The sequence below is a fragment of the Vicugna pacos genome, unplaced genomic scaffold (assembly GCF_048564905.1).
Source record: "Vicugna pacos unplaced genomic scaffold, VicPac4 scaffold_18, whole genome shotgun sequence".
Lineage (NCBI taxonomy): Eukaryota > Metazoa > Chordata > Mammalia > Artiodactyla > Camelidae > Vicugna > Vicugna pacos.
Window position 1 is genome coordinate 1,775,343 of NW_027328739.1, and position 25,974 is coordinate 1,801,316.

A 25,974-nucleotide genomic window follows, 5' to 3' on the forward strand; every position below is an offset into this window, starting at 1 on the left:
GCATGGCCTGTCGTGTTTGCAATACAAGCGAGAAGCAGACCAACAAAGAATCAAACCAACAAACAAACACCAAAATGGTACGGTTGGCTGATATTTACCAAGGGAACCATGATTATTCAAAAGAAAATACTTAAGGTGATGTCAAGGATCATTCAGCATGCATCGACCCATTATCGCGGCTTGCATGTACTCAGCACACTTGTATTCGGAGGCGTGCATTCATATTCGTAAATTTTGATTCATAAGAACATATCGTGACCTAACCCTAATGCCGATTTGGAATCAAATGGATTCCTAGTCCGTGATGTAGACTTGTATGTCTTCCAACAGGATGAAGGAATGCCATATTCTAGGCTACGTAGAGAAGAATTGTAAGAAGCCTATAACAAAGGCAAGTAGCTCTGCCAAAGTGTATTAAGAGCAAAAGAGACTGACAGCAAAGTGCACATTGGGGTTGGTTTCATTTCTTGGAATTTCAGCCCCCATGAAACCAATGGATCCATGTCCTGAGAGTGCGGGTGTTTCAGCAGAAATCAGGCGACGCATATGTATTCCGGGTGTACGGATATTATAGGAACATAAGTCTCCTTTAGTGGGTCTCTGTGTACTGTGAACTGTTAGAAAGTTTAAAGACGTGTGAAACCATCAACTGAAAAGGGACACACTTCCCTCCATTGGTACTGTGCATAGAGATCTGAACAAAAGGAAAGAGGGAAGAAGAAAGGCCCATGGGACGCTAGTGGGTAGAATCACATTTACCTTAGGAACTTCTCGTCGGATGCAGCCCCTCCCCCAACACTGACAAGATGCAGCAGCCATTGGGGATGGCAGTTAGCGGTTGGATTCCAGGTGGAATGTTGGTGTGTACCGCGAGGCTTGTTGTGGCTGTTGGATCCTAGGTAACCGGGCAGAGTTCTGTGGGTGGATCAGTGTGATGGAGGGGCTGCCGCCCTCTGTGGAGCTTGGCTTAGGTGTTTGGTCCGGGAAGCTGTGTAAGTTCGAGATACTGCTGCTGCCCAAAGACCTGAGGTCACAGGTCAGTTTCCAGAACCTGAAAGGGCAGACAGTGGAAGATCTGCCTGTCATCAGCTTACTGGTCAGGCTCCGAGGTACTTTCAGACTTGCCCAGTCCTGGTGAAGTCAACTTTAGGGGAGACACGAAGAGAAGCTGGCCGAAAAGCTGGCTGAACGGATTGAGGAGAGATGCGAACACATGGATGAGAGATGTTCTGCTACAATGGAGAATACTGGCGTGGAGACAGCTGTAGAGGATACCAGGCTCAAAAGACATTCATGAGACATATTGAACCTCGCTGATACTGGCAGAAACATACGGAGTGCCAACGTGGACTGGAGGAAGTTCCTCAATTCTCTTCTCCAAGAACGGGTCCGAGGTCCCTGACGTCTGCAAGAGAAGAGATGGCAGAGATGATCAAAACGCTCCTGTTCTTGGAAGAGGTCATGGGAATCCACACTTCCCAAGGGGCCTTCCCAAGCCATTCAGACCAGAATTCACCAAGCCCAGGTAAGCCTTTTCCCAGGTTTGGGCCTAGCTAGCAAGCACTTGCCTTCCCTCCCCTCCACACAGGCATCCATTTTGAAGGATCAGTAGCTGAGCTGCAATGAAGCCATTACGAGTAAAACAAGCCCCTCCTAGAATCAGAGTTCCTCCAACTTCACACTCTGTGAACAACAGTGAACTCCTTAAAGGTCCAATAAACTTGGCTGAAATAGATAGGAATTGAATACTTAGCTCACACCTAGAAACGATGGCCTTCCGCTAGATTCAGCAAATGTTGTGTTTATGTCTTCCCTGGGGTGAAGGGAGTGTGGTAAGAGAGGGGAATCTGACTGAACTTGAATCTGTATTAGGCCTCAATTTTTCAAGACAGTATAGATAAAGAGTACAAGTCAGAAAGAGAACAGTACTGTAAAAGTCGCCAATGATATAAAAGACACAGCTTATGTGGATCGTCTTTCACTTGAGTCAAGCCCCCGTGGGCACTATATCATGCGGGTGCAGACTTGGTTGCGTTAAATGGCTTTACCCAACATGATCGGATGATTAAGCGTTCTCATCACTGATAGAAGAACACCTGGTTCTCCATAGACTAGCATAATTGCAGCAGGGTTCTCCTAGCTAGAATGCCTCTAGGTGCTTTTGGATTCAAACCTAAATGTATATATTTGGTTTCTTTCCTCTTGTATTTTCCTAGAGAGGGATGTTACCCCTTGAAATGCCAATATTGGCCAGTAGGTGTCATTGGGAGTAAAGGGCACCAATGCACAAGTGTATCCAAGTTTGGGGGTTATTTCAAGTTTCCAATAGTTATTTCATGGTTCCTGTTGGTTTCGGAGGCTTCAACCGTAAAGAGCCGACATGAACCCTTTAACAGTTTGGACTGCCAATTTGCATTCTATCTGTCTAGGTTTTCCGTCGAGCTGACAAAATGTTACCAAAATTGACAAGTCTGGCTTCTAGGTCGATTGAGTGTGTTTCAAAAAATAACTTCATTTTCGTATAACTCCCAAAACATGTAAATGAATTCTTTTAAACTTCTTAAAGACTGCAAATGAGATATCAACACAATGTCAAAACAGGTGTATTCGGACCATCCCTCCCACCACGGCTTTATAGAAACAAAGAGCTGAGCAAATATCACATTTCTGTGAAATGTATCTGGATAGTGTTGATTCATCGATGCCCAGTTGGCAGAGAAGAAGTGTAACATGCACTCACTCGCTCCCATGAACAGAGCAATGGAAACATCCACTCACCCAGCCCTTGGCACAGGACACTTGCCGAAGAGAGGTCTGTTACTTCCAAAGACAGGATGAGGCCTCAGGACACCTGGAAGCAGGAGAAGGCAAAGCAGGAAATGGAATCCAGTGAGGGTCTGACCCCTGGTGATGGAGCAACAAGGGTGAAACTCTGTTTAACTTGGACGCACACTCTCAAGCGGACAGGAGACATGGGATAGAAGCTGATGTGCTGAGATTTACAAGAGTGCACAGCAGATGCTTGGCTGACAGAACTCAAAGAAACCAGCGCAAAATATCCCCACAGTTGATTCGGAGTCCAAGATCCCAGCTGCCACATTTGAGGTAGCAGAGGCAACGTTCTGTGAGGGATAGGGCTACGAATGATGGCACACGCTGAGTCTCAGGGATCTGGAGTGCATTGTGGGATGTGGTGGGTCGAATCAAGAGAGCAAACCAAAATGTGTACCAATGATAAAGCATCAAAACTGGTCACGTGGTTGAGATTACCAATATGTCCCATGGCCACACCCAGTGCATCTGCAGGACCAGGGACCAATTGGGCATTTTGCCAATAGAGCACGTGTGGGGCTGAATCAGAGATATCGTTCATCTGGTCTGAGGGATCCAGGGGGCCTTGGTTTTGAAATCAGAATGAAAAGACTTAGGATCTGCTACATTCATAACCTGGGCTGGGATTATGGTTTGGTTTGAGGCACAGGATGCGCAACAGCTGTGTGGTTGCCTTCGTGCACCCGTGCCACAAGGATGAGAGGACAAGGAAGAGTGGTCCAAGTCCACAGCGTTAGAAGAGGAAGCATTACCTACAGCATTATCTCCCTAAAGCGGATGCTACATTTTGGATGGCACCAGCACGGTACGGCACCGAGGACACCAAGGTAGGTCTGCGGGATCATTCCAGCAGGCCCTGATATGTGACATCCATAGATATGCTTCCACTGGTGTTTCTGTAGACAGAGAAGCTCTGAGAAGAACTGCTTTCATTGGGACATTCCCGTGGAACTACAAAGCACAAGCGCACTCTCAGTTTGCTGTTTTGGAAACACTCCAAAATGACATAGAGCAGAATGCAGAGCTGAGAACCTTTAAAAGCTTCATTTCCACAAGAGGAAGTGTCCTGCGCACTTTCAGAATTGTGAGATAAGCATTATCAAAATGAAGTTATGCAAATCGAAATAGTATTGGTTTTTCATCAAAACTAATGCAACAACAGCAATTGGAGATATACCAGACAACACACACAGGAACACGATATGGCATCAATGTCTAGGAGAAATTGTCCGCACAGAAATCCCATGGAATTGCGTAGAGCCAAAAGTCTAAAATTTTCACTTAACAAAGCCCTAGAAGTCCACATTACATACCTGATATTACCTGAGCAGTAGAGGTGAAGAAGTACAGTAAAAGAAACAGGAAGTACCATTTTCAGTTCCAAAGATATTGAAGGCCCAAAAGATAAGCTTTCAAACAACTAGACTGCAAAACGCTATCCAGACCATGTGTTGAAAATGGAGGTCAGGAAATCACTGAAAAACAACAGTGTCTCAGAATCACATAAGGCAGAATACCGGAAAAGGGGAAGAGAAAGTCTAAAGACGAGCCAAAAAATATCAGGAAACTCAATGGATGTGATAATATCAGGGCTAAAATTTAGTCGTAAGCAGACTAGATAATGCAGAGGGACGCGTGAATGACTGTGAAGACATGGGATCAGAAAAACCTCGGTCAGAAGCAGACATAGGAAAGCAAGTGCAAAGCAATGTAAACATTGCTGTTGAACCCTGGGTTAAGACAGGGCATGAAAGACTAGAATTCATAAGGGTCCCAGATGGAAAAGCAAGAGATAAGGAAACAAAAAATGTCTGAAAGTTTATCTGTAGAAAAATCAGACTGAAACTTCCTGAAAGCCAAGAAAGAATCATGTATGCGAATTCAGGAATTACACAGCATCCAAAGGAGGTGGAATCCCAATAGACCTACCAGCAGCTGTATGATTCAAATCAACAAAGCTCACGAATATCACAGTGATTTAAAATGCACCTGGAGGAAACAACATAGTCACAAGGGAACCTCAAGAGGGGATTCAGCTGATATCTCGGCAGCAATATTGCAGGAGAGGGAGGAGTGCCAGGACACAGACCAACTCCTGAATGGCCAAATGCTGCCACCTAGGGGAGCCTATGCCACATGACCGCCATTCCTAATAACGGCAGAGCTAGAAAATTCCACAAACCGGCAAATCTTAAAAGAATTCAGCAGTTCAAAACTTATCCTACAAGAATGGTTGAGAAATCTACCCTGAATAGAAAAGCAGCAAGATGAAATGGAAAGAAGAAACCATTATTGGAAATGCAAGAAGAGCATGAGTGGCAAAGAAGAAACAAGAAGAAGGCAAGGAGGACATCAAAACCCTAAAGATGGGAGAGGGAAGCAGGAAATCATAGGTGATTGGAAGCACTCTCTTAAGTGAATCAGCTTATTTGACTCTCTGTTTCAAGCTTAAGGAGAGATGCATGGCCTGTCGTGTTTGCAATACAAGCGAGAAGCAGACCAACAAAGAATCAAACCAACAAACAAACACCAAAATGGTACGGTTGGCTGATATTTACCAAGGGAACCATGATTATTCAAAAGAAAATACTTAAGGTGATGTCAAGGATCATTCAGCATGCATCGACCCATTATCGCGGCTTGCATGTACTCAGCACACTTGTATTCGGAGGCGTGCATTCATATTCGTAAATTTTGATTCATAAGAACATATCGTGACCTAACCCTAATGCCGATTTGGAATCAAATGGATTCCTAGTCCGTGATGTAGACTTGTATGTCTTCCAACAGGATGAAGGAATGCCATATTCTAGGCTACGTAGAGAAGAATTGTAAGAAGCCTATAACAAAGGCAAGTAGCTCTGCCAAAGTGTACTAAGAGCAAAAGAGACTGACAGCAAAGTGCACATTGGGGTTGGTTTCATTTCTTGGAATTTCAGCCCCCATGAAACCAATGGATCCATGTCCTGAGAGTGCGGGTGTTTCAGCAGAAATCAGGCGACGCATATGTATTCCGGGTGTACGGATATTATAGGAACATAAGTCTCCTTTAGTGGGTCTCTGTGTACTGTGAACTGTTAGAAAGTTTAAAGACGTGTGAAACCATCAACTGAAAAGGGACACACTTCCCTCCATTGGTACTGTGCATAGAGATCTGAACAAAAGGAAAGAGGGAAGAAGAAAGGCCCATGGGACGCTAGTGGGTAGAATCACATTTACCTTAGGAACTTCTCGTCGGATGCAGCCCCTCCCCCAACACTGACAAGATGCAGCAGCCATTGGGGATGGCAGTTAGCGGTTGGATTCCAGGTGGAATGTTGGTGTGTACCGCGAGGCTTGTTGTGGCTGTTGGATCCTAGGTAACCGGGCAGAGTTCTGTGGGTGGATCAGTGTGATGGAGGGGCTGCCGCCCTCTGTGGAGCTTGGCTTAGGTGTTTGGTCCGGGAAGCTGTGTAAGTTCGAGATACTGCTGCTGCCCAAAGACCTGAGGTCACAGGTCAGTTTCCAGAACCTGAAAGGGCAGACAGTGGAAGATCTGCCTGTCATCAGCTTACTGGTGAGGCTCCGAGGTACTTTCAGACTTGCCCAGTCCTGGTGAAGTCAACTTTAGGGGAGACACGAAGAGAAGCTGGCCGAAAAGCTGGCTGAACGGATTGAGGAGAGATGCGAACACATGGATGAGAGATGTTCTGCTACAATGGAGAATACTGGCGTGGAGACAGCTGTAGAGGATACCAGGCTCAAAAGACATTCATGAGACATATTGAACCTCGCTGATACTGGCAGAAACATACGGAGTGCCAACGTGGACTGGAGGAAGTTCCTCAATTCTCTTCTCCAAGAACGGGTCCGAGGTCCCTGACGTCTGCAAGAGAAGAGATGGCAGAGATGATCAAAACGCTCCTGTTCTTGGAAGAGGTCATGGGAATCCACACTTCCCAAGGGGCCTTCCCAAGCCATTCAGACCAGAATTCACCAAGCCCAGGTAAGCCTTTTCCCAGGTTTGGGCCTAGCTAGCAAGCACTTGCCTTCCCTCCCCTCCACACAGGCATCCATTTTGAAGGATCAGTAGCTGAGCTGCAATGAAGCCATTACGAGTAAAACAAGCCCCTCCTAGAATCAGAGTTCCTCCAGCTTCACACTCTGTGAACAACAGTGAACTCCTTAAAGGTCCAATAAACTTGGCTGAAATAGATAGGAATTGAATACTTAGCTCACACCTAGAAACGATGGCCTTCCGCTAGATTCAGCAAATGTTGTGTTTATGTCTTCCCTGGGGTGAAGGGAGTGTGGTAAGAGAGGGGAATCTGACTGAACTTGAATCTGTATTAGGCCTCAATTTTTCAAGACAGTATAGGTAAAGAGTACAAGTCAGAAAGAGAACTGTACTGTAAAAGTCACCAATGATATAAAAGACACAGCTTATGTGGATCGTCTTTCACTTGAGTCAAGCCCCCGTGGGCACTATATCATGCGGGTGCAGACTTGGTTGCGTTAAATGGCTTTACCCAACATGATCGGATGATTAAGCGTTCTCATCACTGATAGAATAACACCTGGTTCTCCATAGACTAGCATAATTGCAGCAGGGTTCTCCTAGCTAGAATGCCTCTAGGTGCTTTTGGATTCAAACCTAAATGTATATATTTGGTTTCTTTCCTCTTGTATTTTCCTAGAGAGGGATGTTACCCCTTGAAATGCCAATATTGGCCAGTAGGTGTCATTGGGAGTAAAGGGCACCAATGCACAAGTGTATCCAAGTTTGGGGGTTATTTCAAGTTTCCAATAGTTATTTCATGGTTCCTGTTGGTTTCGGAGGCTTCAACCGTAAAGAGCCGACATGAACCCTTTAACAGTTTGGACTGCCAATTTGCATTCTCTCTGTCTAGGTTTTCCGTCGAGCTGACAAAATGTTACCAAAATTGACAAGTCTGGCTTCTAGGTCGATTGAGTGTGTTTCAAAAATTAATTCCATTTTCGTATGACTCCCAAAACATGTAAATGAATTCTTTTAAACTTCTTAAAGACTGCAAATGAGATATCAACACAATGTCAAAACAGGTGTATTCGGACCATCCCTCCCACCACGGCTGTATAGAAACAAAGAGCTGAGCAAATATCACATTTCTGTGAAATGTATCTGGATAGTGTTGATTCATCGATGCCCAGTTGGCAGAGAAGAAGTGCAACCTGCACTCACTCGCTCCCATGAACAGAGCAATGGAAACATCCACTCACCCAGCCCTTGGCACAGGACACTTGCCGAAGAGAGGTCTGTTACTTCCAAAGACAGGATGAGGCCTCAGGACACCTGGAAGCAGGAGAAGGCAAAGCAGGAAATGGAATCCAGTGAGGGTCTGACCCCTGGTGATGGAGCAACAAGGGTGAAACTCTGTTTAACTTGGACGCACACTCTCAAGCGGACAGGAGACATGGGATAGAAGCTGATGTGCTGAGATTTACAAGAGTGCACAGCAGATGCTTGGCTGACAGAACTCAAAGAAACCAGCGCAAAATATCCCCACAGTTGATTCGGAGTCCAAGATCCCAGCTGCCACATTTGAGGTAGCAGAGGCAACGTTCTGTGAGGGATAGGGCTACGAATGATGGCACACGCTGAGTCTCAGGGATCTGGAGTGCATTGTGGGATGTGGTGGGTCGAACCAAGAGAGCAAACCAAAATGTGTACCAATGATAAAGCATCAAAACTGGTCACGTGGTTGAGATTACCAATATGTCCCATGGCCACACCCAGTGCATCTGCAGGACCAGGGACCAATTGGGCATTTTGCCAATAGAGCATGTGTGGGGCTGAATCAGAGATATTGTTCATCTGGTCTGAGGGATCCAGGGGGCCTTGGTTTTGAAATCAGAATGAAAAGACTTAGGATCTGCTACATTCATAACCTGGGCTGGGATTATGGTTTGGTTTGAGGCACAGGATGCGCAACAGCTGTGTGGTTGCCTTCGTGCACCCGTGCCACAAGGATGAGAGGACAAGGAAGAGTGGTCCAAGTCCACAGCGTTAGAAGAGGAAGCATTACCTACAGCATTATCTCCCTAAAGCGGATGCTACATTTTGGATGGCACCAGCACGGTACGGCACCGAGGACACCAAGGTAGGTCTGCGGGATCATTCCAGCAGGCCCTGATATGTGACATCCATAGATATGCTTCCACTGGTGTTTCTGTAGACAGAGAAGCTCTGAGAAGAACTGCTTTCATTGGGACATTCCCGTGGAACTACAAAGCACAAGCGCACTCTCAGTTTGCTGTTTTGGAAACACTCCAAAATGACATAGAGACGAATGCAGAGCTGAGAACCTTTAAAAGCTTCATTTCCACAAGAGGAAATGTCCTGTGCACTTTCAGAAGTGTGAGATAAGTATAATCAAAATGAAGTTATGCTAATCGAAGGAGAATGGATTGTTCATCACAACTAATGCAACACCAGCAATTGGAGATATACCAAACAACACACACAGGTACAGTTTATGGCATCAATGTCTAGGAGAAATTGTCCTCACAGAAATCCCATGGAATTGTGTAGAGACAAGAGTCTAAAATTTTCAATTAACAAAGCCCTAGAAGTCTACATTAGATACCTGATATTACCTGACCAGTAGAGATGAAGAAGAACAGTAAAAGAAACAGGAAGTACCATTTTCAGTTCCAAAGATATTGAAGGCGCAAAAGATAAGCTTTCAAACAACTAGTCTGCAAAACGCTATCCAGAACAAGTGTTGAAAATGAAGGTCAGGAAAACACTGAAGAACACCAGTGTCTCAGAATCACAAAAGGCAGAATACCAGAAAAGGGGAAGAGAAAGTCTCAACACGAGCCAAAAATATCAGGAAACTCAATGGTTGTGATAATATCAGGGCTAGAATTCAGTCCTTAGCAGACTAGATAATGCAGAGGGACGCGTGAATGACTGTGAAGACAGGGGAAGAGAAAAACCTCGGTCAGAAGCAGACATAGGAAAGCAAGTGCAAACAAATGAAAACATTGCAGTTGAACCGTGGGTTAAGACAGGGCATGAAAGAATAGAAATCATGAGTCCCAGATGGAAAAGCAAGAGATAAAGAAACAAAAAGTGTCTGAAATTTTATCTGTAGAAAAATCAGACTGAAACTTGCTGAAAGCCAAGAAAGAATCATCTATGCGAATTCAGGAATTACACAGCATCCGAAGGAGGTGGAATCCCAATAGACCTACCAGCAGCTGTATGATTCAAATCAACAAAGTTCACGAATATCCGAGTGATTTAAAATGCACCTGGAGGAAACAACATAGTCACAAGGAAACCTCCAGAGGGGTTTCAGCTGATATCTCGGCAGCAATATTGCAGGACAGGGAGGAGTGCCAGGACACAGACCATATCTGAATGGCCAAATGCTGCCACCTAGGGTAACCTATGCCACATGAACACCATTTCAAATAACGGCAGAGCTAGAGAATTCTACAGACCGGCAAATCTTAAAAGAATTCAGCAGTTCAAAAGTTTTTCTAAAAGAAAGGTTGAGAAAACTCCCCTGAATAGAAAAGCAGCAAGATGGAATGGAAAGAAGAAACCATTATTGGAAATGCAAGAAGAGCATGTGTGGCAGAGAAGAAAGAAGAAGAACTTAAGGAGGACATCAAAACCCTAAAGATGGGAGAGGGAAGCAGGAAATCATAGGTGATTGGAAGCACTCTCTTAAGTGAATCAGCTTATTTGACTCTGTTTGAAGCGAAAGGAGAGATGCATGGCCTGACGTGTTTGCAAAACAAGCGAGAAGAAGACCAACAAAGAATCAAACCAACAAACAAGCACCAAAATGGTATGGTTGGCTGACATATACAAAGGGAACCATGATTATTCAAAAGAAAATACTCAAGGTGAGGTCAAGGGTCATTCAGAACGCATCGACCCAGTATCGTGGCTTGCATGTACTCAGCACACTTGTATTCGGAAATCAGAAGCGTGCATTCATATTCGTAAATTTTGATTCATAAGAGCATATCGTGACCTAACACTAATGCCGATTTGGAATCAAATGGATTCCTAGTCCGTGATGTAGACTTGTATGTCTTCCAACAGGATGAAGGAATGCCATATTCTAGGCTACGTAGAGAAGAAATGTAAGAAGCCTATAACAAAGGCAAGTAGCTCTGCCAAAGTGTACTAAGTGCAAAAGAGACCGACAGCAAAGTGCACATTGGGGTTGGTTTCATTTCTTGGAATTTCAGCCCCCATGAATCCAATGGATCCATGTCCTGAGAGTGTGGGTGTTTCAGCAGAAATCAGGCGACGCATATGTATTCCGGGTGTACGGATCTTATAGGAACATAAGTCTCCTTTAGTGGGTCCCTGTGTACTGTGAACTGTTAGAAAGTTTAAAGACGTGTGAAACAATCAACTGAAAAGGGACACACTTCCCTCCATTGGTACGGTGCATAGAGCTCTGAACAAAAGGAAAGAGGGAAGAAGAAAGGCCCATGGGACGCTAGTGGGTAGAATCACATTTACCTTAGGAACCTCTCGTCGGATGCAGCCCCTCCCCCAACACTGACAAGATGCAGCAGCCATTGGGGATGGCAGTTAGCGGTTGGATTCCAGGTGGAATGTTGGTGTGTACCGCGAGGCTTGTTGTGGCTGTTGGATCCTAGGTAACCGGGCAGAGTTCTGTGGGTGGATCAGTGTGATGGAGGGGCTGCCGCCCTCTGTGGAGCTTGGCTTAGGTGTTTGGTCCGGGAAGCTGTGTAAGTTCGAGATACTGCTGCTGCCCAAAGACCTGAGGTCACAGGTCAGTTTCCAGAACCTGAAAGGGCAGACAGTGGAAGATCTGCCTGTCATCAGCTTACTGGTCAGGCTCCGAGGTACTTTCAGACTTGCCCAGTCCTGGTGAAGTCGACTTTAGGGGAGACACGAAGAGAAGCTGGCCGATAAGCTGGCTGCACGGATTGAGGAGAGATGCGAACACATGGATGAGAGATGTTCTGCTACAATGGAGAATACTGGCGTGGAGACAGCTGTAGAGGATACCAGGCTCAAAAGACATTCATGAGACATATTGAAACTCACTGATACAGGCAGAAACATACGGAGTGCCAACGTGGACTTGAGGAAGTTCCTCAATTCTCTTCTCCAATAACGGGTCCAAGGTCCCTGACGTCTGAAGGAGAAGAAATGGCAGAGATGATCAAAACGCTCCTGTTCTTGGAAGAGGTCGTGAGAATCCACACGTCCCAAGGGGCATTCCCAAGCCATTCAGACCAAAATTCAACAAGCCCAGGTAAGCCTTTTCCCAGGTTTGGGCCTAGCTAGTGAGCACTTGCCCTTGCCTCCCCTCCACTCAGGCATCCATTTTGAAGGATCAGTACCTGAGCTGCAATGAAGCCATTACGAGAAGAGCAAGCCCCTCGTAGAATCAGAGTTCCTCCAGCTTCACTCTCTGTGAACAACAGTGAACACCTTAAAGGTCAAATAGTCTCGGCTGAAATAGATAAAATTGAATACTTAGCTCACACCTAGAAACGATGTCCTTCCGCTAGATTCAGCAAATGTTGTGTTTCTGTCTTCCCTGGGGTGAAGGGAGTGTGGTAAGTGAGGGGAATCTTTGACTGAACATGAATCTGTATTAGGCTTCAGTTTTTCAAGACAGTGAAGGTAAATAGTACAAGTCAGAAAGTGAACTGAACTGTAAAAGTCGCCAATGACATTAAAGACACAGCTTATGTGGATCGTCTTTCACTTGAGTCAAGCCCCCGGGGGCACTATATCATGGGGGTGCAGACTTGGTTGCCTTAAATGGCTTTAAACTACAGGATCGGATGATTAAGCGTTCTCAACACTGATAGAAAAACACCTGGTTCTCAATAGACTAGCATAACTGCAGCAGGATTCTCCTAGCTAGAATGCCTCTAGGTGCTTTTGGATTCAAACCTAAATGTATATATTTGGTTTGTTTCCTCTTGTATTTTCCTAGAGAGGGATGTTACCCCTTGAAATGCCAACATTGGCCAGTAGGTGTCATTGGGATACAGGGCACCACATGCACAAGTTTATCCAAGGTTGGGGGGTATTCCATGTTTCCAAAAGTTATTTCATGGTTCCTGTTGGTTTCGGAGGCTTCAACCTTAAAGAGCTGACATGAACCCTTTAACAGTTTGGACTGCTAGTTTGCCTTCTATTTGTCTAGCTTTTCCGTCGAGCTGACACAATGTTACCAAAATTGACAAGTCTGGCTTCTAGGTCGATTGAGTGTGTTTCAAAAAATAACTCCATTTTCGTATAACTCCCAAAACATGTAAATGAGTTCTGTTAAACTTCTTAAAGACTGCAAATGGGATATCAACACAATGTCAAAAGAGTTGTCTTCGGACAATCCCTCCCACCACGGCTGTATAGAAACAAAGAGCTAAGCAAATATCACATTTCTGTGAAATGTATCTGGATAGTGTTGATTCATCGATGCCCAGTTGGCAGAGAAGAAGTGCAACCTGCACTCACTCGCTCCCATGTACAGAGCAATGGAAACATCCACTCACCCATCCCTTAGCATAGGACACTGGCCGAAGAGAGGTCTGTTAATCCCAAAGACAGGATGAGGCCTCAGGACACCTGGAAGCAGGAGAATGCAAAGCAGGGAATGGAAACCAGTGCAGGTTCAGACCCCTGGTGATGGAGCAACGAGGGTGAAACTCTGTTTAACTTGGACGCACACTCTCAAGCGGACAGGAGACATGGGTTTGAAGGTGATGTGCTGAGATTTACAAGAGTGCACAGCAGATGCTTGGCTGAGAGAACTCAAAGAAACCAGCGCAAAATATCCCCACAGTTAATTCTGAGACCAAGATCCCAGCTGCCAAATTTGAGGTAGCAGAGGCAACGGTCAGTGAGGCATAGAGCTACGGATGATGGCACACGCTGAGTCTCAGGGATCTGGAGTGCGTTGTGGGATGTGGTGGGTCGAATCAAGAGAGCAAACCGAACTGTGTACCGATAATAAATCAACCACACTGGTCGCGCGGTTGCGATTACCGATATGTCCCATGGCCACACCCAGTACATCTGCAGGACCAGGGACCAATTGGGATTTTTGCCAATAGAGCACGTGTGGGGCTGAATCAGAGATATCGTGCATCTGGTCTGAGGGATCCAGGGGGCCTTGAATTTGAAATCAGAATGAAAAGCCTTAGGATATGCTACATTCATAACCTGGGCTGGGATTATGGTTTGGTTTGAGTCACAGGATGCGCAACAACTCTGTGGTTGCCTTCGTGCACCCGTGCCACAAGGATGAGAGGACAAGGAAGAGTGGTCCAAGTCCACAGCGCGAGAAGAGGAAGCATTACCTTCAGCACTATCTCCCAAAAGCGGATGCTACATTTTGGATGGCACCGGCACGGTATGGCACCTAGGACAACAAGGAAGGTCTGCGGGATCATTCCAGCAGGCCCTGATATGTGACATCCATAGATATGCTTCCACTGGTGTTTCTGTAGACAGAGAAGCTCTGGAAAGAACTGATTTCATTGGGACATTCCCGTGGCAATAAAAAGCAGAAGAGCACTCTCAGTTTGCTGTTTTGGAAACACTCCAAAATGACATAGAGACGAATGCAGAGCTGAGAACTTTTAGAAGCTTCATTTCCACAAGAGGAAGTGTCCTGTGCACTTTCAGAAGTGTGAGATAAGTATAATCAAAATGAAGTTATGCTAATCGAAGTAGAATGGGTGGTTCATCACAACTAATGCAACACCAGCAATTGGAGATATACCAAACAACACACACAGGTACAGGTTATGGCATCAATGCCTAGGAGAAATTGTCCTCACAGAAATCCCATGGAATTGCGTAGAGACAAGAGTCTAAAATTTTCAATTAACAAAGCCCTAGAAGTCTACATTAGATACCTGATCTTACCTGACCAGTAGAGATGAAGAAGAACAGTAAAAGAAACAGGAAGTACCATTTTCAGTTCCAAAGATATTGAAGGCGCAAAAGATAAGCTTTCAAACAACTAGTCTGCAAAACGCTATCCAGAACAAGTGTTGAAAATGAAGGTCAGGAAAACACTGAAGAACACCAGTGTCTCAGAATCACAAAAGGCAGAATACCAGAAAAGGGGAAGAGAAAGTCTCAACACGAGCCAAAAATATCAGGAAACTCAATGGTTGTGATAATATCAGGGCTAGAATTCAGTCCTTAGCAGACTAGATAATGCAGAGGGACGCGTGAATGACTGTGAAGACAGGGGAAGAGAAAAACCTCGGTCAGAAGCAGACATAGGAAAGCAAGTGCAAACAAATGAAAACATTGCAGTTGAACCCTGGGTTAAGACAGGGCATGAAAGAATAGAAATCATGAGTCCCAGATGGAAAAGCAAGAGATAAAGAAACAAAAAGTGTCTGAAAATTTATCTGTAGAAAAATCAGACTGAAACTTGCTGAAAGCCAAGAAAGAATCATCTATGCGAATTCAGGAATTACACAGCATCCGAAGGAGGTGGAATCCCAATAGACCTACCAGCAGCTGTATGATTCAAATCAACAAAGTTCACGAATATCCGAGTGATTTAAAATGCACCTGGAGGAAACAACATAGTCACAAGGAAACCTCCAGAGGGGTTTCAGCTGATATCTCGGCAGCAATATTGCAGGACAGGGAGGAGTGCCAGGACACAGACCATATCCTGAATGGCCAAATGCTGCCACCTAGGGTAGCCTATGCCACATGAACACCATTCCAAATAACGGCAGACCTAGAGAATTCTACAGACCGGCAAATCTTAAAAGAATTCAGCAGTTCAAAAGTTTTTCTAAAAGAAAGGTTGAGAAAACTCCCCTGAATAGAAAAGCAGCAAGATGGAATGGAAAGAAGAAACCATTATTGGAAATGCAAGAAGAGCATGTGTGGCAGAGAAGAAAGAAGAAGAACTTAAGGAGGACATCAAAACCCTAAAGATGGGAGAGGGAAGCAGGAAATCATAGGTGATTGGAAGCACTCTCTTAAGTGAATCAGCTTATTTGACTCTGTTTGAAGCGAAAGGAGAGATGCATGGCCTGACGTGTTTGCAAAACAAGCGAGAAGAAGACCAAAAAAGAATCAAACCAACAAACAAGCACCAAAATGGTATGGTTGGCTGACATATACAAAGGGAACCATGATTATTCAAAAGAAAATACTCAAGGTGAGGTCAAGGGTCATTCAGAACGCATCGACCCAGTATCGTGGCTTGCATGTACTCAGCACACTTGTATTCGGAAATCAGAAGCGTGCATTCATATTCGTAAATTTTGATTCATAAGAGCATATCGTGACCTAACACTAATGCCGATTTGGAATCAAATGGATTCCTAGTCCGTGATGTAGACTTGTATGTCTTCCAACAGGATGAAGGAATGCCATATTCTAGGCTACGTAGAGAAGAAATGTAAGAAGCCTATAACAAAGGCAAGTAGCTCTGCCAAAGTGTACTAAGTGCAAAAGAGACCGACAGCAAAGTGCACATTGGGGTTGGTTTCATTTCTTGGAATTTCAGCCCCCATGAATCCAATGGATCCATGTCCTGAGAGTGTGGGTGTTTCAGCAGAAATCAGGCGACGCATATGTATTCCGGGTGTACGGATCTTATAGGAACATAAGTCTCCTTTAGTGGGTCCCTGTGTACTGTGAACTGTTAGAAAGTTTAAAGACGTGTGAAACCATCAACTGAAAAGGGACACACTTCCCTCCATTGGTACGGTGCATAGAGCTCTGAACAAAAGGAAAGAGGGAAGAAGAAAGGCCCATGGGACGCTAGTGGGTAGAATCACATTTACCTTAGGAACCTCTCGTCGGATGCAGCCCCTCCCCCAACACTGACAAGATGCAGCAGCCATTGGGGATGGCAGTTAGCGGTTGGATTCCAGGTGGAATGTTTGTGTTTACCGCGAGGCTTGTTGTGGCTGTTGGATCCTAGGTAACCGGGCAGAGTTCTGTGGGTGGATCAGTGTGATGGAGGGGCTGCCGCCCTCTGTGGAGCTTGGCTTAGGTGTTTGGTCGGGGAAGCTGTGTAAGTTCGAGATACTGCTGCTGCCCAAAGACCTGAGGTCACAGGTCAGTTTCCAGAACCTGAAAGGGCAGACAGTGGAAGATCTGCCTGTCATCAGCTTACTGGTCAGGCTCCGAGGTACTTTCAGACTTGCCCAGTCCTGGTGAAGTCGACTTTAGGGGAGACACGAAGAGAAGCTGGCCGATAAGCTGGCTGCACGGATTGAGGAGAGATGCGAACACATGGATGAGAGATGTTCTGCTACAATGGAGAATACTGGCGTGGAGACAGCTGTAGAGGATACCAGGCTCAAAAGACATTCATGAGACATATTGAAACTCACTGATACAGGCAGAAACATACGGAGTGCCAACGTGGACTTGAGGAAGTTCCTCAATTCTCTTCTCCAAGAACGGGTCCAAGGTCCCTGACTTCTGAAGGAGAAGAAATGGCAGAGATGATCAAAACGCTCCTGTTCTTGGAAGAGGTCGTGAGAATCCACACGTCCCAAGGGGCATTCCCAAGCCATTCAGACCAAAATTCAACAAGCCCAGGTAAGCCTTTTCCCAGGTTTGGGCCTAGCTAGTGAGCACTTGCCCTTGCCTCCCCTCCACTCAGGCATCCATTTTGAAGGATCAGTACCTGAGCTGCAATGAAGCCATTACGAGAAGAGCAAGCCCCTCGTAGAATCAGAGTTCCTCCAGCTTCACTCTCTGTGAACAACAGTGAATACCTTAAAGGTCAAATAGTCTCGGCTGAAATAGATAAAATTGAATACTTAGCTCACACCTAGAAACGATGTCCTTCCGCTAGATTCAGCAAATGTTGTGTTTCTGTCTTCCCTGGGGTGAAGGGAGTGTGGTAAGTGAGGGGAATCTTTGACTGAACATGAATCTGTATTAGGCTTCAGTTTTTCAAGACAGTGAAGGTAAATAGTACAAGTCAGAAAGTGAACTGAACTGTAAAAGTCGCCAATGACATTAAAGACACAGCTTATGTGGATCGTCTTTCACTTGAGTCAAGCCCCCGGGGGCACTATATCATGGGGGTGCAGACTTGGTTGCCTTAAATGGCTTTAAACTACAGGATCGGATGATTAAGCGTTCTCAACACTGATAGAAAAACACCTGGTTCTCAATAGACTAGCATAACTGCAGCAGGATTCTCCTAGCTAGAATGCCTCTAGGTGCTTTTGGATTCAAACCTAAATGTATATATTTGGTTTGTTTCCTCTTGTATTTTCCTAGAGAGGGATGTTACCCCTTGAAATGCCAACATTGGCCAGTAGGTGTCATTGGGATACAGGGCACCACATGCACAAGTGTATCCAAGGTTGGGGGTTATTCCATGTTTCCAAAAGTTATTTCATGGTTCCTGTTGGTTTCGGAGGCTTCAACCTTAAAGAGCTGACATGACCCCTTGAACAGTTTGGACTGCTAGTTTGCATTCTATCTGTCTAGCTTTTCCGTCGAGCTGACACAATGTTACCAAAATTGACAAGTCTGGCTTCTAGGTCGATTGAGTGTGTTTCAAAAAATAACTCCATTTTCGTATAACTCCCAAAACATGTAAATGAGTTCTGTTAAACTTCTTAAAGACTGCAAATGGGATATCAACACAATGTCAAAAGAGTTGTCTTCGGACAATCCCTCCCACCACGGCTGTATAGAAACAAAGAGCTAAGCAAATATCACATTTCTGTGAAATGTATCTGGATAGTGTTGATTCATCGATGCCCAGTTGGCAGAGAAGAAGTGCAACCTGCACTCACTCGCTCCCATGTACAGAGCAATGGAAACATCCACTCACCCAGCCCTTAGCATAGGACACTGGCCGAAGAGAGGTCTGTTACTCCCAAAGACAGGATGAGGCCTCAGGACACCTGGAAGCAGGAGAATGCAAAGCAGGGAATGGAAACCAGTGCAGGTTCGGACCCCTGGTGATGGAGCAACGAGGGTGAAACTCTGTTTAACTTGGTCGCACACTCTCAAGCGGACAGGAGACATGGGTTTGAAGGTGATGTGCTGAGATTTACAAGAGTGCACAGCAGATGCTTGGCTGAGAGAACTCAAAGAAACCAGCGCAAAATATCCCCACAGTTAATTCTGAGACCAAGATCCCAGCTGCCAAATTTGAGGTAGAAGAGGCAACGGTCAGTGAGGCATAGAGCTACGGATGATGGCACACGCTGAGTCTCAGGGATCTGGAGTGCGTTGTGGGATGTGGTGGGTCGAATCAAGAGAGCAAACCGAACTGTGTACCGATAATAAATCAACCACACTGGTCGCGCGGTTGCGATTACCGATATGTCCCATGGCCACACCCAGTACATCTGCAGGACCAGGGACCAATTGGGATTTTTGCCAATAGAGCACGTGTGGGGCTGAATCAGAGATATCGTGCATCTGGTCTGAGGGATCCAGGGGGCCTTGAATTTGAAATCAGAATGAAAAGCCTTAGGATATGCTACATTCATAACCTGGGCTGGGATTATGGTTTGGTTTGAGTCACAGGATGCGCAACAACTCTGTGGTTGCCTTCGTGCACCCGTGCCACAAGGATGAGAGGACAAGGAAGAGTGGTCCAAGTCCACAGCGCGAGAAGAGGAAGCATTCCCTTCAGCACTATCTCCCAAAAGCGGATGCTACATTTTGGATGGCACCGGCACGGTATGGCACCTAGGACAACAAGGAAGGTCTGCGGGATCATTCCAGCAGGCCCTGAAATGTGACATCCATAGATATGCTTCCACTGGTGTTTCTGTAGACAGAGAAGCTCTGGAAAGAACTGATTTCATTGGGACATTCCCGTGGCAATAAAAAGCAGAAGAGCACTCTCAGTTTGCTGTTTTGGAAACACTCCAAAATGACATAGAGACGAATGCAGAGCTGAGAACTTTTAGAAGCTTCATTTCCACAAGAGGAAGTGTCCTGTGCACTTTCAGAAGTGTGAGATAAGTATAATCAAAATGAAGTTATGCTAATCGAAGTAGAATGGGTTGTTCATCACAACTAATGCAACACCATCAATTGGAAATATACCAAACAACACACACAGGTACAGGTTATGGCATCAATGCCTAGGAGAAATTGTCCTCACAGAAATCCCATGGAATTGCGTAGAGACAAGAGTCTAAAATTTTCAATTAACAAAGCCCTAGAAGTCTACATTAGATACCTGAACTTACCTGACCAGTAGAGATGAAGAAGAACAGTAAAAGAAACAGGAAGTACCATTTTCAGTTCCAAAGATATTGAAGGCGCAAAAGATAAGCTTTCAAACAACTAGTCTGCAAAACGCTATCCAGAACAAGTGTTGAAAATGAAGGTCAGGAAAACACTGAAGAACACCAGTGTCTCAGGATCACAAAAGGCAGAATACCAGAAAAGGGGAAGAGAAAGTCTCAACACGAGCCAAAAATATCAGGAAACTCAATGGTTGTGATAATATCAGGGCTAGAATTCAGTCCTTAGCAGAATAGATAATGCAGAGGGACGCGTGAATGACTGTGAAGACAGGGGAAGAGAAAAACCTCGGTCAGAAGCAGACATAGGAAAGCAAGTGCAAACAAATGAAAACATTGCAGTTGAACCCTGGGTTAAGACAGGGCATGAAAGAATAGAAATCATGAGTCCCAGATGGAAAAGCAAGAGATAAAGCAACAAAAAGTGTCTGAAAATTTATCTGTAGAAAAATCAGACTGAAACTTGCTGAAAGCCTAGAAAGAATCATCTATGCGAATTCAGGAATTACACAGCATCCGAAGGAGGTGGAATCCCAATAGACCTACCAGCAGCTGTATGATTCAAATCAACAAAGTTCACGAATATCCGAGTGATTTAAAATGCACCTGGAGGAAACAACATAGTCACAAGGAAACCTCCAGAGGGGTTTCAGCTGATATCTCGGCAGCAATATTGCAGGACAGGGAGGAGTGCCAGGACACAGACCATATCCTGAATGGCCAAATGCTGCCACCTAGGGTAGCCTATGCCACATGAACACCATTCCAAATAACGGCAGACCTAGAGAATTCTACAGACCGGCAAATCTTAAAAGAATTCAGCAGTTCAAAAGTTTTTCTAAAAGAAAGGTTGAGAAAACTCCCCTGAATAGAAAAGCAGCAAGATGGAATGGAAAGAAGAAACCATTATTGGAAATGCAAGAAGAGCATGTGTGGCAGAGAAGAAAGAAGAAGAACTTAAGGAGGACATCAAAACCCTAAAGATGGGAGAGGGAAGCAGGAAATCATAGGTGATTGGAAGCACTCTCTTAAGTGAATCAGCTTATTTGACTCTGTTTGAAGCGAAAGGAGAGATGCATGGCCTGACGTGTTTGCAAAACAGGCGAGAAGAAGACCAACAAAGAATCAAACCAACAAACAAGCACCAAAATGATATGGTTGGCTGACATATACAAAGGGAACCATGATTATTCAAAAGAAAATACTCAAGGTGAGGTCAAGGGTCATTCAGAACGCATCGACCCAGTATCGTGGCTTGCATGTACTCAGCACACTTGTATTCGGAAATCAGAAGCGTGCATTCATATTCGTAAATTTTGATTCATAAGAGCATATCGTGACCTAACACTAATGCCGATTTGGAATCAAATGGATTCCTAGTCCGTGATGTAGACTTGTATGTCTTCCAACAGGATGAAGGAATGCCATATTCTAGGCTACGTAGAGAAGAAATGTAAGAAGCCTATAACAAAGGCAAGTAGCTCTGCCAAAGTGTACTAAGTGCAAAAGAGACCGACAGCAAAGTGCACATTGGGGTTGGTTTCATTTCTTGGAATTTCAGCTCCCATGAATCCAATGGATCCATGTCCTGAGAGTGTGGGTGTTTCAGCAGAAATCAGGCGACGCATATGTATTCCGGGTGTACGGATATTATAGGAACATAAGTCTCCTTTAGTGGGTCCCTGTGTACTGTGAACTGTTAGAAAGTTTAAAGACGTGTGAAACCATCAACTGAAAAGGGATACACTTCCCTCCATTGGTACGGTGCATAGAGCTCTGAACAAAAGGAAAGAGGGAAGAAGAAAGGCCCATGGGACGCTAGTGGGTAGAATCACATTTACCTTAGGAACTTCTCGTCGGATGCAGCCCCTCCCCCAACACTGACAAGATGCAGCAGCCATTGGGGATGGCAGTTAGCGGTTGGATTCCAGGTGGAATGTTTGTGTTTACCGCGAGGCTTGTTGTGGCTGTTGGATCCTAGGTAACCGGGCAGAGTTCTGTGGGTGGATCAGTGTGATGGAGGGGCTGCCGCCCTCTGTGGAGCTTGGCTTAGGTGTTTGGTCCGGGAAGCTGTGTAAGTTCGAGATACTGCTGCTGCCCAAAGACCTGAGGTCACAGGTCAGTTTCCAGAACCTGAAAGGGCAGACAGTGGAAGATCTGCCTGTCATCAGCTTACTGGTCAGGCTCCGAGGTACTTTCAGACTTGCCCAGTCCTGGTGAAGTCGACTTTAGGGGAGACACGAAGAGAAGCTGGCCAATAAGCTGGCTGCGCGGATTGAGGAGAGATGCGAACACATGGATGAGAGATGTTCTGCTACAATGGAGAATACTGGCGTGGAGACAGCTGTAGAGGATACCAGGCTCAAATGACATTCATGAGACATATTGAAACTCACTGATACAGGCAGAAACATATGGAGTGCCAACGTGGACTTGAGGAAGTTCCTCAATTCTCTTCTCCAATAACGGGTCCAAGGTCCCTGACGTCTGAAGGAGAAGAAATGGCAGAGATGATCAAAACGCTCCTGTTCTTGGAAGAGGTCGTGAGAATCCACACGTCCCAAGGGGCATTCCCAAGCCATTCAGACCAAAATTCAACAAGCCCAGGTAAGCCTTTTCCCAGGTTTGGGCCTAGCTAGTGAGCACTTGCCCTTGCCTCCCCTCCACTCAGGCATCCATTTTGAAGGATCAGTACCTGAGCTGCAATGAAGCCATTACGAGAAGAGCAAGCCCCTCGTAGAATCAGAGTTCCTCCAGCTTCACTCTCTGTGAACAACAGTGAATACCTTAAAGGTCAAATAGTCTCGGCTGAAATAGATAAAATTGAATACTTAGCTCACACCTAGAAACGATGTCCTTCCGCTAGATTCAGCAAATGTTGTGTTTCTGTCTTCCCTGGGGTGAAGGGAGTGTGGTAAGTGAGGGGAATCTTTGACTGAACATGAATCTGTATTAGGCTTCAGTTTTTCAAGACAGTGAAGGTAAATAGTACAAGTCAGAAAGTGAACTGAACTGTAAAAGTCGCCAATGACATTAAAGACACAGCTTATGTGGATCGTCTTTCACTTGAGTCAAGCCCCCGGGGGCACTATATCATGGGGGTGCAGACTTGGTTGCCTTAAATGGCTTTAAACTACAGGATCGGATGATTAAGCGTTCTCAACACTGATAGAAAAACACCTGGTTCTCAATAGACTAGCATAACTGCAGCAGGATTCTCCTAGCTAGAATGCCTCTAGGTGCTTTTGGATTCAAACCTAAATGTATATATTTGGTTTGTTTCCTCTTGTATTTTCCTAGAGAGGGATGTTACCCCTTGAAATGCCAACATTGGCCAGTAGGTGTCATTGGGATACAGGGCACCACATGCACAAGTGTATCCAAGGTTGGGGGTTATTCCATGTTTCCAAAAGTTATTTCATGGTTCCTGTTGGTTTCGGAGGCTTCAACCTTAAAGAGCTGACATGACCCCTTGAACAGTTTGGACTGCTAGTTTGCATTCTATCTGTCTAGCTTTTCCGTCGAGCTGACACAATGTTACCAAAATTGACAAGTCTGGCTTCTAGGTCGATTGAGTGTGTTTCAAAAAATAACTCCATTTTTGTATAACTCCCAAAACATGTAAATGAGTTCTGTTAAACTTCTTAAAGACTGCAAATGGGATATCAACACAATGTCAAAATAGTTGTCTTCGGACAATCCCTCCCACCAAGGCTGTATAGAAAAAAAGAGCTAAGCAAATATCACATTTCTGTGAAATGTATCTGGATAGTGTTGATTCATCGATGCCCAGTTGGCAGAGAAGAAGTGCAACCTGCACTCACTCGCTCCCATGTACAGAGCAATGGAAACATCCATTCACCCAGCCCTTAGCATAGGACACTGTCCGAAGGGAGGTCAGTTACTCCCAAAGACAGGATGAGGCCTCAGAACACGTGGAAGCAGGAGAAGGCAATGCAGGAAATGGAAACCAGTGCAGGTTCGGACCCCTGGTGATGGAGCAACGAGGGTGAAACTCTGTTTAACTTGGACGCACACTCTCAAGCGGACAGGAGACATGGGTTTGAAGGTGATGTGCTGAGATTTACAAGAGTGCACAGCAGATGCTTGGCTGAGAGAACTCAAAGAAACCAGCACAAAATATCTCCACAGTTAATTCTGAGACCAAGATCCAAGCTGCCAAATTTGAGGTAGCAGAGGCAACGGTCACTGAGGCATAGGGCTACGGATGATGGCACACGCTGAGTCTCAGGGATCTGGAGTGCGTTGTGGGATGTGGTGGGTCGAATCAAGAGAGCAAACCAAACTGTGTACCAATAATAAATCAACCACACTGGTTGCGTGGTTGCGATTACCGATATGTCCCATGGCCACACCCAGTACATCTGCAGGACCAGGGACCAATTGGGAATTTTGCCAAAAGAGCACGTGTGGGGCTGAATCACAGATATTGTGCATCTGGTCTGAGGGATCCAGGGGGCCTTGAATTTGAAATCAGAATGAAAAGCCTTAGGATATGCTACATTCATAACCTGGGCTGCGATTATGATTTGGTTTGAGTCACAGGATGCGCAACAACTCTGTGGTTGCTTTCGTGCACCCGTGCCACAAGGATGAGAGGACAAGGAAGAGTGGTCCAAGTCCACAGCGTGAGAAGAGGAAGCATTCCCTTCAGCACTATCTCCCAAAAGCGGATGCTACATTTTGGATGGCACCGGCACCGTACGGCACCTAGGACAACAAGGAAGGTCTGCGGGATCATTCCAGCAGTCCCTGATATGTGACATCCATAGATATGATTCCACTGGTGTTTCTGTAGACAGAGAAGCTCTGGAAAGAACTGATTTCATTGGGACATTCCCGTGGCAATAAAACGCAGAAGAGCACTCTCAGTTTGCTGTTTTGGAAACACTCCAAAATGACATAGAGACGAATGCAGAGCTGAGAACTTTTAGAAGCTTCATTTCCACAAGAGGAAGTGTCCTGTGCACTTTCAGAAGTGTGAGATAAGTATAATCAAAATGAAGTTATGCTAATCGAAGTAGTATGGGTTGTTCATCACAACTAATGCAACACCAGCAATTGGAGATATACCAAACAACACACACAGGTACAGGTTATGGCATCAATGCCTAGGAGAAATTGTCCTCACAGAAATCCCATGGAATTGCGTAGAGACAAGAGTCTAAAATTTTCAATTAACAAAGCCCTAGAAGTCTACATTAGATACCTGATATTACCTGACCAGTAGAGATGAAGAAGAACAGTAAAAGAAACAGGAAGTACCATTTTCAGTTCCAAAGATATTGAAGGCGCAAAAGATAAGCTTTCAAACAACTAGTCTGCAAAACGCTATCCAGAACAAGTGTTGAAAGTGAAGGTCAGGAAAACACTGAAGAACACCAGTGTCTCAGAATCACAAAAGGCAGAATACCAGAAAAGGGGAAGAGAAAGTCTCAACACGAGCCAAAAATATCAGGAAACTCAATGGTTGTGATAATATCAGGGCTAGAATTCAGTCCTTAGCAGACTAGATAATGCAGAGGGACGCGTGAATGACTGTGAAGACAGGGGAAGAGAAAAACCTCGGTCAGAAGCAGACATAGGAAAGCAAGTGCAAACAAATGAAAACATTGCAGTTGAACCCTGGGTTAAGACAGGGCATGAAAGAATAGAAATCATGAGTCCCAGATGGAAAAGCAAGAGATAAAGAAACAAAAAGTGTCTGAAAATTTATCTGTAGAAAAATCAGACTGAAACTTGCTGAAAGCCAAGAAAGAATCATCTATGCGAATTCAGGAATTACACAGCATCCGAAGGAGGTGGAATCCCAATAGACCTACCAGCAGCTGTATGATTCAAATCAACAAAGTTCAC

General features: G+C 45.1%; 2 long non-coding RNA genes across 2 annotated transcripts; both read right to left on the reverse strand.

Annotated features, from left to right (window-relative positions):
• Positions 1 to 1,237: 1,237 nt before the first annotated feature.
• LOC140692852 (uncharacterized) lies at positions 1,238 to 6,304 on the reverse strand. Its single transcript, XR_012068460.1, has 3 exons — positions 6,052 to 6,304; positions 2,779 to 2,904; positions 1,238 to 1,405 (listed from the first exon to the last, which is right to left on the reverse strand). It is a non-coding gene; the product is annotated as an uncharacterized lncRNA (long non-coding RNA).
• Positions 6,305 to 11,567: 5,263 nt separating this feature from the next.
• On the reverse strand, positions 11,568 to 12,420 carry LOC140692848 (uncharacterized). Its single transcript, XR_012068456.1, has 3 exons — positions 12,199 to 12,420; positions 11,900 to 11,990; positions 11,568 to 11,769 (listed from the first exon to the last, which is right to left on the reverse strand). It is a non-coding gene; the product is annotated as an uncharacterized lncRNA (long non-coding RNA).
• Positions 12,421 to 25,974: the final 13,554 nt, after the last annotated feature.